This window comes from Pseudopipra pipra, chromosome 15, assembly GCF_036250125.1.
Source record: "Pseudopipra pipra isolate bDixPip1 chromosome 15, bDixPip1.hap1, whole genome shotgun sequence".
Lineage (NCBI taxonomy): Eukaryota > Metazoa > Chordata > Aves > Passeriformes > Pipridae > Pseudopipra > Pseudopipra pipra.
The window spans coordinates 17,424,159-17,436,283 of record NC_087563.1 but is presented as its reverse complement, the minus strand read 5'-3'; the positions used below and the strand labels follow the sequence as shown (position 1 = coordinate 17,436,283).

At 43.1% G+C, this 12,125-nt stretch overlaps 1 protein-coding gene across 3 annotated transcripts in view; it reads right to left on the bottom strand.

Moving 5' to 3' along the window:
• Positions 1-12,125, bottom strand: part of FSTL4 (follistatin like 4) — a 197,949-nt gene that overhangs the window by 170,813 nt on the left and 15,011 nt on the right. The window lies entirely within an intron of this gene.

Here is a 12,125-nt window from a genome sequence, read left to right as displayed (position 1 = left end):
TTGACATTTGTGACAGTATTATAAAGTTAAATATTATAATAATTAGTTTCCAGCTGATTTGATCTCAGAAATCATACCAGCTTTGGTGATGCTTGCACTCCAGTGAACCCTGTTTTCACGTGTTTCCTACCAGAGGATGCAGAAGGAGAAAATCTTAGGGGGGAAATGCATCACTGAAGAAGTGATAACTTTTTAACTTCTCCTATCAGCATTAATTATTATTAAATCCTGAATGAGGTCTTGGGGCAAGAAACAAGGAGGGAATTGCAGCCAAACCCCTCACCCCTCAGTGCCAGCTGCACCCACAGCATCCACGGGCAGAGAGCTGGGATCTGGGAATGCAGCATCACACCCTGCCAGACATCACTGGGCTGAGCATCTGCTCCATGAATTTTAATTTCTGACAACCCAACTCCCAAATAAGATCTAACTCTGGGCAAAACAGTTCCCCAGACAGCTACTGCAGAATTGTGCCTCACACTGGGCACTCAGCTGTGCCCACACGTGAAGCAGAGAAACACTTGGGCTGGAAAACATCTCCAAAATCATCCCCAGCAGTGCCAAGACCACCAGTAACTCAGGTCCCCAAGTGCCACATCTACACATTTGTTAAATCCCTCCAGGGATGGGGACTCCACCACTGCCCTGGGCAGCTGTGCCAGGGCTGGACGACCCTTTCAGTGATGAAATTTTCCCTAATATCCAATCAAAGCCATCTCATGTGACAGCAGGGAGGTGGCAGCACTCCTTATGGCACGGCACCCCTGCACAGATGTGACTCCTGGCCCCACTCTCAAGACAGAATGAACTGACAGCTTGACCCCAGGGCACACTCACAGCAGGATGACCCCATCTGTGCCAACAGCAAAAAGAAAATTCCAAACTAGCAAGTCCGAATTCTAAGCTACAAATTAAATAAAGCAAAAAGTAAATATGCTCATCTCAGACTCCACTGTCCCCCCATTACAGTGTACCCCCAATCACACTCTTATCTAAGTCCTACAGTCAGCACCACACGAAACTCTCCACCAAAGTTATCTTTCATTTTTTCATCCAAAAAGGAAAGACTGAAAAAAAAAAAAAAAAAGACAAAGGAGATAAGGCTGAGAGACCTGAAAGCCATTTTTATCCTAATAGCTGGCAAACACACGTCATTAGATTCTGATAGCAAGTAAAAAAGACTGTGTTTACAGTAACTTTAAAACCAGCAAACTCTGTTCAAGAATAAAGGGAGTGAATCCACTATCTGACAGTTGCCATTAATTTCTAGACCTGATGAACAGCTCCTGTGCTCAGTAGCTTCCCAAATTTCCTTCTCTCACAGTTGGCCTAGTAAAAGATATTTCTTTTCCCTACAAACCTTGACCTTCATATTCTAGTGCCTGATAAATAACCAGCACAGAAAACAGATTTTTATCTGAATTTAAAGAAGAAAGTTTGCGTGTTCTCTCAAGGACTAACTGAACCTTGTTAAACAAAACCCAACCCTTTGGCTTTAGAAAACTTTCCCTGTAGCTCATGGAAACATCAGGTCTTCTTCTGGTCACATGGCACTGCCTGTAGGAAAACAGTGGTAGGACCAGCAATGTTTCCAGTAATAAAAAAGAAATACTAGTATAGGCGGTATGTGGAAAATAAGACTTATTTTTACAGCAGCACGTGTAGCATCCAATGGTGAGGAATTTATTTCACTGTAGATCTAGACAGTGCTCAGCTTCATCTGTGTTCATGAAGAAGCAAAATCTGAACTCATTCCTTCTCACCAGAAGTAAACCAAAATAGTACAAGAACTTTGTTGTATTTAAGTCAGCACAAATCCCAGTTTTAATAATTAGTAGCTCATCTTATTCTTGCTTCTACGGACTTTAGCTATAAGTAAAGCCACGGGGTGCCTCTTCACATGTTGGAGATGGGATTTTGCAAGTGAGCTAAAGCCATCTAGTTTGGGGATGGGTTTTTGCCTGTTTCTTTCAACTGAAAACTCGACAGAGCAGTTCTGACCAACTGCCTTGAACCACTCCATGCCCTAAAGCCCTGGGAGCAGCACGGACACGCCGAGCCCTCACCCCAGCAGTGCCCAGCCAGCACAGGTCACACAGGCCTCTGGGAGAGCAATCAGGGACACGAGGTGCTGGATAAGGGCTGCACTCGAGGATCTTAGAGGCCTTTTCCAGCCTGGACAATTCCACATTTCCTGGATCCCTTCCCTCTCCGAGCCAGACCTGCAGACAAAAGCTCCATCCCCGAAGTTGCCGAGGAGAATTTTAAGGCAGCAGAGGAGTGTTTGTTTGTGCTAAGAAAAAGATTTAATGTCTAAATTAAGTGCACTGTGCTTAGGTCCCACTGCCAGAGCAGTGGGGTATGGATGGCTCTCCTGCTGGAGCTGGATCTCTCCAGAGGGTCCAACACCCGCTGCGTGCTCGTTGGCACATCAGCACTAGGGGCACGCTCCTCCCTGCAAGGAATCCCACTGCTGCTCTGCCAGGAACCCTCCTGTCCTGTGGGAATACACTGAAAGACTGAACAGCATGCTGGGTTTATGGAAAAGCTGAAAATCATTGCTGCAAAATCAGAGAAGTGCAACAGAAACTCCCCTGTTAAAGGACCGAGCCAGTATCAGCTCCTCCACGCAAAGGAAAATAACTTGGACACTTTTAATGGTTTCCATCATGTTCCTGTTGCTAAATGAATACAACATAACGTGTTTTGCTTGTATCATTCCTGCTATTAATTGCTGTGACATTTGGAACTGGAAATAATCCCACAGGTTTCCCAAAGAGAAAAATGCCTGTTTGTCAGAGCGCTCGGCGAGGGCAGCGCTGCTGTTCCCTCAACCAGCCTCTCACTCTCCACTGAACAAACATCATCCTGCAAAATAATCACATTAGAGCTGCTGCCTGCTGGAAAGGCAGAGGGGTGAAAGCAAAGACAGAGAGCTGTAAGTATTATTTCTGTTTTAGAATACTAGAGGGTGCTCAGATAAAGACGCCTGAACGATGATGGGGTCATCTAATCAGAGGGAACACAGCTCAGCTATAATAAATAAGGCCTGATGAACACGCTGCCTTTGAAGAGGGAATTGCAATGCCTGATACACAGATCAGGCAGGATTTGTTCTCCTGATGTTCTTTATATTGAGAGAACATTAAAAAGAGGGTAAAGAGTCATTCTCAGCATTGTCTCACGCTCAAACAGGAATCTTTCTCAAGTTCACTCAGAGCCCAATTACTCCACCAGCATCTCCACACTTCCCAGGACACATTCGGGTGACCCAGTGATAATACAGACTGTGTAACTTCCCAAAAATGCTCACTTAGCACTGCCTCTAACCCAGCTGACCTGCTTGGAATATATTTAGAGGTGTTGTCCAAATGCAAAGCTCCCCACGCAGGAAGCATTTATTATATTTCCAAATGGAAAAGAGAGGCTCTCTACTGTTCCTTTGTTGCTACCTCTGTGTGAGACTTCTCTCTAATTAAGATGCCTTGTAGTATTGAGGAGCAGTCAGGGCTTCCAGGATAATTTAATGTACTTGTAAGGGCTTTGGCTTATTCCCCATGCTGTGCCTTACAGTAAGGACTTGCTCCTTACTGGTTTTGAGACCAGCTGCTCAGTGGGAGGTGTGACAGTCCTACATCCAGCACAAAACTCTGCAGCCCAGGTTGGCCAGTTCACCCCCACGATGGCAAAACCCAAACTGGTTTTACAAGAATGACATGAGCCTTCTCTCCAGCTTTTCTATGGCTCCAGCTGCTCATTCCAAAACCAGCATCCAGAGCCAGCACACTGGTCCAGCCTCCCCAAGCAGTGAGGCTAAAAGCTAAATATGACTTATTACATACTTTAAGGAAAAATAACAATTTTGGAAAAGTAAATATGGCTAACAAAGAAAGAATTGTATAGAAAACAAACCAGAAAGCCTAGAAAGGATAATTAAAAAAATAATCTAACTTCAATAGCATAGAGCAAAGTTATTGTTTAAAACATTCAGATATGAAAAGTAAGGAAAACCAACCTATTACAGGCAATTCACATCACAGAATTTAAACCAGAAGCAGGGGCACTGCATGCCACTGGCACCTGCTTTGCAGTTGCAATGAGAAACTAAATTGAAATCCTGTAAGCGACATTTTGAAAAACTTCCAGTTCCGCTGATGGAAAACACGACTTTTTTTTTTTCCTTCTATATTTTATTTTCCAAGCTAGAGCATAACTTTATGCTATTATCTGCTGGCTGCACAAGGTGGGTTTGAGCTGTGGCCTTTGCAACAACTACTGAGCACACAAAGCCCGGGAACAGACACGCTGATAACTTTGACAAAGCACATTCACCGACGGGCTGAACAAAATCAAAACCCAGCATCCAACTGATGCCTTTGGAAGGAACCAGCTGTGAAGCCTGGAGGTCCAGAATCACTGATTTTATTCTGGTTACTGGGGGAGTTTCATGATAGAAGTGAAATAGTTCTATGCTCAATCAGAACAAGCAGCTGGGCTGAGATTCAGCCCTAATGGCTGTCACAGCACTGGGGACACTTCATCTTAACCTCCCCAAAACTGAAACAGCAGAAGGAATGACAAAAATACCACCTGCATGGGAGAGGCAAGGACAAGGAGGAGAAGGGGACAAAACATGAGGATCATCCTCGTGCTGCTCCATAAACACACACAGTGCCCAAGCCTTGCCTGTTCTGTGCAAAACAACAAACTTCTCTACTGTTCTTCAAAAGATCTCATCAAACACAACAAGCAAGCAGCATGGCAGGGATAAATAACTCCTGCCTCGTGACAAACAAGGAAATATTTATGGAAGGCTATTAAACTTGGATTACTGAGACTCTGGAGCAGTTGCAGAGTAGCCAATCAGCTCTGCTGACTAAATACATATTTATAAATGCTTTAGCTGGGTTATTTACCCAATGGGCCAAAATGGCTTATTCATTCTGTTCTGGTTTTATTTGGGTCTATCAAGTACAGTAAATGTGCAGTTAGATGCATAATAAAAACTCCTTTAGAAAAGTAATTACATTACCTTACCCACAGTAGATTTTTCTTTCCCGAGTATCAAGAACAACTGGACCATTTCACAGGCTCCTAAGTTCTTATTAAAAACATACTGACACACACTAATTACTGATCTGAAATCTTGCTTAGGAATGTAAAGTCCAAAGGAAACATTCCCAAACCAAGCAGGGACCCCTGAAAACCACTAATCTAAACAGAGTACTTGCTATGGCAGCAGCCAGGGACATGGGCACAGCACCAACCACCTGAACAGTTCCTTCTCCACATCCTGTTAGGAAGGAATTCTTGGCTGGGAGGGTGGGGAGGCCCGGGCACAGGTTGCCCAGAGAAGCTGTGGCTGCCCCATCCCTGGAAGTGTCCAAGGCCAGGTTGGATGGGGCTTGGAGCAACCTGGGCTAGTGGAAGGTGTCCCTGCCCATGGCAGGGGGTGGAATGAGATGGGATTTAATGCCACTTCCAACCCAAAGCAGTCTGGGATTCTCTGATCCCGCAGGTTTTGATGAAAGTTGGATGTGGTGGAAAAATAAATCTGACAGATCCACAGGTAAGTCCTGCAAGGAGCACTGGTGTGGCCTCAGTGCCCTGCTCCCCTCCAGGAGAGACCCCAGAGCCCTTCAGAGCCTCTCCTGCCACAGCCCCCCCCCCCTCCAGCTGGGCTCAGCCAGGCTGACAAGCTCAGCTCCCTGTGAGTGCCTGAACTAAGAGAGCACCGAGAGGGTAATTTCTCTTATTTTTATCTCATATTGGAGCAGTGAGTTGAAGCTCTGAAAATATTAACCTAATTGCTCTGCCTTCTGCTTAAAGCTCAGTTCAGGAAGAAATGGCATGTTGAAACCTAATAAGTCTGAAATTGAAAATACACCACTCTCTTACACATTAAGCAGACCAGCAGCATGTTCAAAAACTGTGACTCGAAAACCTGACAGGACCCAGAAGTGATCCTGGACTTTGGGTTTTCTGGCTCAAAGTCTGAGTTTACTTATTCTGCTAATTTCTGAGACATGCTGGATAAACTGATTTGTTGGAGAGTATATATTTGCATATTACATTATACTGCCATTATCAGAAACATCTGCTGCCAGCTTTTTATTCAACCCTTACAAATCAGTTTATTTTACAGCTGGTGTGAAAACTCAGGGTTTCCAGTGTATCTGCACCTCTCCATGTCATGTGCAAGCCCCTCCATGAGAGGGGCTTCTACCTCATGCAATGTTCTGTGTAACAACAGCATTTCAGCAGAGTTATGTGGCTGGACAAAAAAAGCACTATTTCATAGGAAGAGCAATGCACCACCCAAAAAACACCCCATAAGACTTCAAATCTCACTGTGGATTTCAACCTGGCTGCTGCTAAAGATGCTTAAGTCAAGAAAAGCCCATTTGTCTGAAAATATCTCCTCTTGTCCTTTAAGACAGGTTGTCTTAGAAGACCAGTGCAAAGCAGCCCTGCTTTACTGCTCTGGGTCAGCTGGAGAAAAGTGCTTTGGAGGAGGTGAAGAAGCCAAAACAAGGTATGTAGGGCAAAGTGGCACCTTCCAAAAGACTGCCCAGTTCAGCTGGAAAAAGTAGAGAAGCTTGTGTGGAGCCCAGGGATGTCAGAAGCCAAGAGCAGGAGCAGCTTATTCAGCTGCCAAATCAGCACAGTTTGTTCTGCTTTCAGGTGGAAAAAGAGAGATGCCTTCAGGCACATCCAGCCTCACACTCTGCACTGGGGATCCTTATTTATCAACTATGCTGGGATGGAATACATATATATGTTATTTTATGGATTTACATCCCTGGAAATCCTTACAAGGTCTCAGTTTTCTGGCTCCTCTCCACCTTCTCCCTCTTCCCACCCCAGGAACTGAAGTCTGGCCACTCCCTAAGCTTGCCCACAAGCTCCTTTGTCCCACCTGCTGCTGGGAACAGCTTTCCTGGTTTCCTGCTGCTCCAGAAGTTTTCACTTCAACTCCTTCAGGTCCATCACTGTGCTGCTCTAGCAAAGCCACACACTATTTTATTTACTTACTGAACAGTCCTGCCCATTCTGCCATGAACAGAACTCATTCCTCCTCATGCCCCAAAGTACTTCACTACAAAAACTTATGGAGCCATTTAAAAGAACCTTAACTCTGCTTCCACCAGCCAGAGAGCTGGGCATGGGCTTCCTACACCTTTGGCAAAGCTGGGCTAAACCATGGCTGCATCCACATTTTCAGAGGGAATCCTCCTAAAGCAGCAAACAGTCATTTCTGAGTCAAACATGACCAGCAGGACCAGCATTGTTTGTTCCAGCAGCACCAACAGTAACAGTAAAACTGCCCAGGAGCATTTGCATTCCTGTTTAATTTACTGCTGTGCCTAATGCTGCCTAATGTGTTGATTATTTGGGGTTCCTCCCACTCCACAAGGTTTTACTCCCTCTGTTAACTCACATCACTTACAACCACAAAATATGCCCAGTTATAATTAAACACCATTGCTGAGAGATGGAACTGCAGTTTCTCCAGCTTAGAAATACAGGAACTAAACATCACATTAATATTTTGGCCCAAACATCCTTCCCTGGGTAACAGATTGGCAGTCACTGATAGCAAGGCCCTGAAAAGTCAGAGATAAAAAAGATTTCTATGAAAATAAAGCAGCTCTGAGATGGACAGAGACAAAACTTTGTTTGACTGAGTAATTGTTAAATATGCCAATTTATGACCCTATGAAATAGGTATTTTTAATGTAAAACCTGTCCTTTGAACTTCTGAGGCATGTCCTGAAGACACAGCCAGTGTGTTTCTGAACACCCAACACTTACAGAACATATACACACAAATATTTATTTACACATCATGCCATCTGGATGCAGCTGGGACAGACAGACATCCAGGATCCTGGGGGTACAGCTGCTTCTGAAGAGCAACACAGGCACAGCCACTGATTCTGGAGGGGTTTGACCAAGCCTTAAGGAACAAAACCAAATTTCTTGGACTCCAGCAATAGGAAAAAAAACTACAGAACGGGAACTTAGGAGGGGATTTAGTACAGAGGTAATTACAGACAGCCACTTCATTGTGTTCCTGAAGAGTCTGAGGAGAGCAACTTCTGAAGCTGTTGGCTGGATCTTCTACCATTGCTGACTGCTTTCCAATAAAACTACAGCAACCTGGGAAATCTCAGGGGGAAAAGGAAAAAAAAGCCATATTCTATTTCTCCTCACTGTGATTAGGAAATACAGTGTAACAACAAGGATTGTGTATCTATAATAAAGATTACAAACAGGATAGCCACACCACAGAGCTTGTGAAAATTCAGAGGGGTGCCAGCCTTTTAATTCAAACCAGGCAGTTAAAGTTCACATCATTGCAGCAGTGTGATGTCACCTGTCTGAATAAATCTAGGGCTGCATCTCATTTAATAAGATTATATGGTCAGAGCAGAAGCAATTTGCTTGAACATTTCTTGGCTGAACGGTTTCCAAAGCATCTTTTGACACTAATTTGTTGAATGGATGATTGCAGTCAACACAAAAACAAATTAAAAAGTTTTAAGTGCTCGGGCTAGTAAAAAGCAAAGGTGTCCACTAATCCAGCAGAGCTTTGCTTATTTGTATCTGCTGAAGACCTGGCTCTCTGTGCTTCGTGAGCCTCTACAGATGCTTGGGCAGAGAGTTGTACTCAGGAAAAGGGAAAAGACTCAACAGCTGAAAAAAGGTCTTCCTGCTCCATCTTCCCCCCCAGTTTTAATTCAACAGAAAAACATAAATGGAGAACATTCAAATCCTGTGCCTGTTTATCACATGCTGGGTTTTGAGTTTTTGTTCTCAGGTTTTATGGCTGGTTGAGGGTTTGTTTGTTTTTAGAGCACAACACAAAACCTGGCATCCTGTCCCATATTCTAGTTTCCACTGCATGAGCATAATCCAGGTGGATACTGTCTGACCCCCTTAGAGCCAAATATCAACTGAATTAAGAAAAATATTCCTGCACCTTCTAGTCAACTCCCAGAATGAGGGGTGGGGGTTTTTGATTAAAAAATTATTTTTAGTCCAAAAGGTTAATATTTGCACACCAGTTGGACAATCCAGGCACAAAATGGCCCTGCACCCATTTCCATTTCAATTCACAAGGAAATCAGTCTCCATCCATCCCTGGAAGGTGGCTGCCAGCTGCAGTCAGGGAGGCATCTCCCCTCCACACCACAGCAATTAAAAGATCCTGTAATTACTGCTGATCTCGAGCCCATGGAAGTCAAAGGAAAGCCATTCATAGACTGTAATGGGCTTTGGAGCAGGTTCTGAATTTCTCCAGCATATTTAATCCTGACACTTTGGAAAGCCAAAGCCTCCCGGTTTAACTACACTCATCCACAGCTAAAAAAAGGAAGAATGTTTTCACACTTGACAACAATCGAGGCTTTGTTCCCTTTGAAAGAAAAGCGTCTGCTTTAAATCTAAAGGACTCAAACCTTTTGTCCCGAAATAAAGAAAAATGCTGAAGAATGTAAACCAGGATTGCCCCTCCTTTCACCAAAAGCTCTTTTTGTAATCATCCTGGATCATCCCTGAGCATGGGATGATAAAAGCAGGCATAGAGTAAGTCTGCTGAGCTCTCACCTTTGGGGGGGTTTCTATTAGATATTTTTAAGTTTTAAAGATTTTCAGCTTGTCGAGAGGAAGCCAAACCTTCCACCAAGGTCTGAGTGGACAAGGACAAACCCCCACACCCTCAAATCTTTTTCAATCATCTCATTTCCTCGGGTAAAAACCATTATCTACAAAAATTACCATTTTAGGGAGGAAAAAAGGCCTGAATATTAAAATCGCTTCATAACCTATCACAAAATCTACAATAAATCCTTTTGTGTGCATAATAAACATTTCAAACCCCCTGTTATTTTTTTTTTTCCTGGCACCAAGTGGTATCTGCTCTGTGCACATTTTAATACTGAGGACGTTTGTGAAAGAGCCTTTAGTTGAATTATTTTATAGGCACTACTGAGGAATAACTCCAGAGAAGAAGATACTTAATCATTGCTGAAAATCCCCAGGTAGCTCTGCAAATCCACAGGCTTTTGTGGCCAAGATGTATTTATCACGTTTGTTAGCATTTTTTTGACTTCTGAGGAGTTTGCAGTTCTTCAGGCAGCCTGGATTATTCACAGACTGCCTTGCTGGGCATCCAAATTTATCTGTACATCCTAATTCCCCCAGTTTTCATCCCCTTCTCTCCATACCAGCTGTGGGTCTAACGAGCCTCTGACAGAGAAGTTCATTATCTTGAATTCACTTCTGAAAAAACTTATGGTTTCACCCTTTCAGATGAAAGTCAAGTCTCAGCCATCCTGTGAAGGCAACAAGAAACCAGCCTCACTCAGCCTGGGAATGTGGTGTCCTGAGACACTGATCTCCAAACCCATCACTGCTCTGGAGGAATGTTCTCCAAGCACCCCCAGGATCTACAAACTCAGCCCTGATTTCCAAAACTGCCCTATTTAAGTTCTCAGAGGTGTTGGTGACTTGCACTGGGAAGGAAACTCTGGAGAGAAATTCTTCTCTGAACCAGGACTAGAGGTACATCCAGTCGGTTGGATTCCATCTGTGTGTCTGTAATGGACTACATCACAACCCAGAGCCAGAGCAGGACTGCAATGTCGCCACATCCAGGATGCCAAAAAGCTCTTCTGCATCTCAAAGCAACCTTGACCCAGCCAAGAGCCCTCCCTGGGTCTGAGATCGAGGGGAGTCCAATAAAACTGCATTTCTTCACGAAGAGTGGCAGAAGTCTGACCAAACACACACATATGCTGGACATCTGGGCTACACAGATTTCACCTTTAGCAACACCTATATTTATATATATTTATATTATATATTCATATATTTAAATTTTTATCTTTTTATATTATATATTTACATTTATATATTTGTATTTTTATCTTTTTATATATTTATACTTTTATATGTTTATATTATATATTCATACTTTTATATGTTTATATTATATATTTATACTTGTATATGTTTATATTATATATTTATATTTTATATTTATACTTTTATATATTTATATTATATATTCATATATTTAAATTTTTATCTTTTTATATTATATATTTACATTTATATATTTGCATTTTTATCTTTTTATTATATATTTATATTTTTATATTTATATTATATATTATATATTATATATTTATATATTTATATATTTATATTTTATATTTATATTTTTATATTTATATATTTATATTTATACTTTTATATATTTATATTATATATTTATATTTTATATATTTATTATAATATTTTTAATTTATTCAGTTTCTCTCTGCTGCCTCAGCCTCGCAGAAGGAAAAACCAAAACGAACACACACAAAAACACAACCACAGAAAAAGAAAGGAGATTATGTGCCCAGAAGACAAGTTACCCTCGGACCTGACCTTTTTAATTTCTGCAGTAAAACACTGGTAGTTACAACCTCTTCCCAACACAGGGGATGCCTGAAGCAATTAAAGAAGCTGCTGGAGGGGGATGGGGATTGCATTAATCCCTTGAAAGGAAAGTGCCACCCACTTCACATTCTACTGGGAAGGATGAGGGAAGCTACTGCCGGATCCAGAGAACATCTGCTGAGCAAAATCCGAATGAATGACAACCAGAAGGAGCTCTTTGATGGCCCATCCTCACCCAGGAGCCTCCAAAGAGCCCCTGGGGGCAGCAGCCAGTTGGTTTCCAAGGCAGCAGTTCCCAGGAGCAGGGAATGAGGCACCTTTGGGTGCACCTGCAGAGTGATCCATGGAGAGCTTTGTCTGCACCTTTTCCTCCCTGAAATGCTCCAGGGTCAGAGTTTATCACAGAATCACAGAATGTTTGGGTTGGAAGGGACCTCATCCAGTGCCACCCCCTGCCATGGGCAGGGACACCTTCCACCAGCCCAGGTTGCTCCAAGCCCTGTCCAACCTGGCCTTGGACACTTCCAGGGATTCAGGAGCAACCACAGCTTCTCTGGACAACCTGTGCCAGGGCCTCCCCACCCTCCCAGGGAAGGATTTCTTCCCAATATCCAACCTAAACCTGCCCTCCTTTAGTTCAAAGCCATTTTGGTGCCCTGCCAGCACCCAAA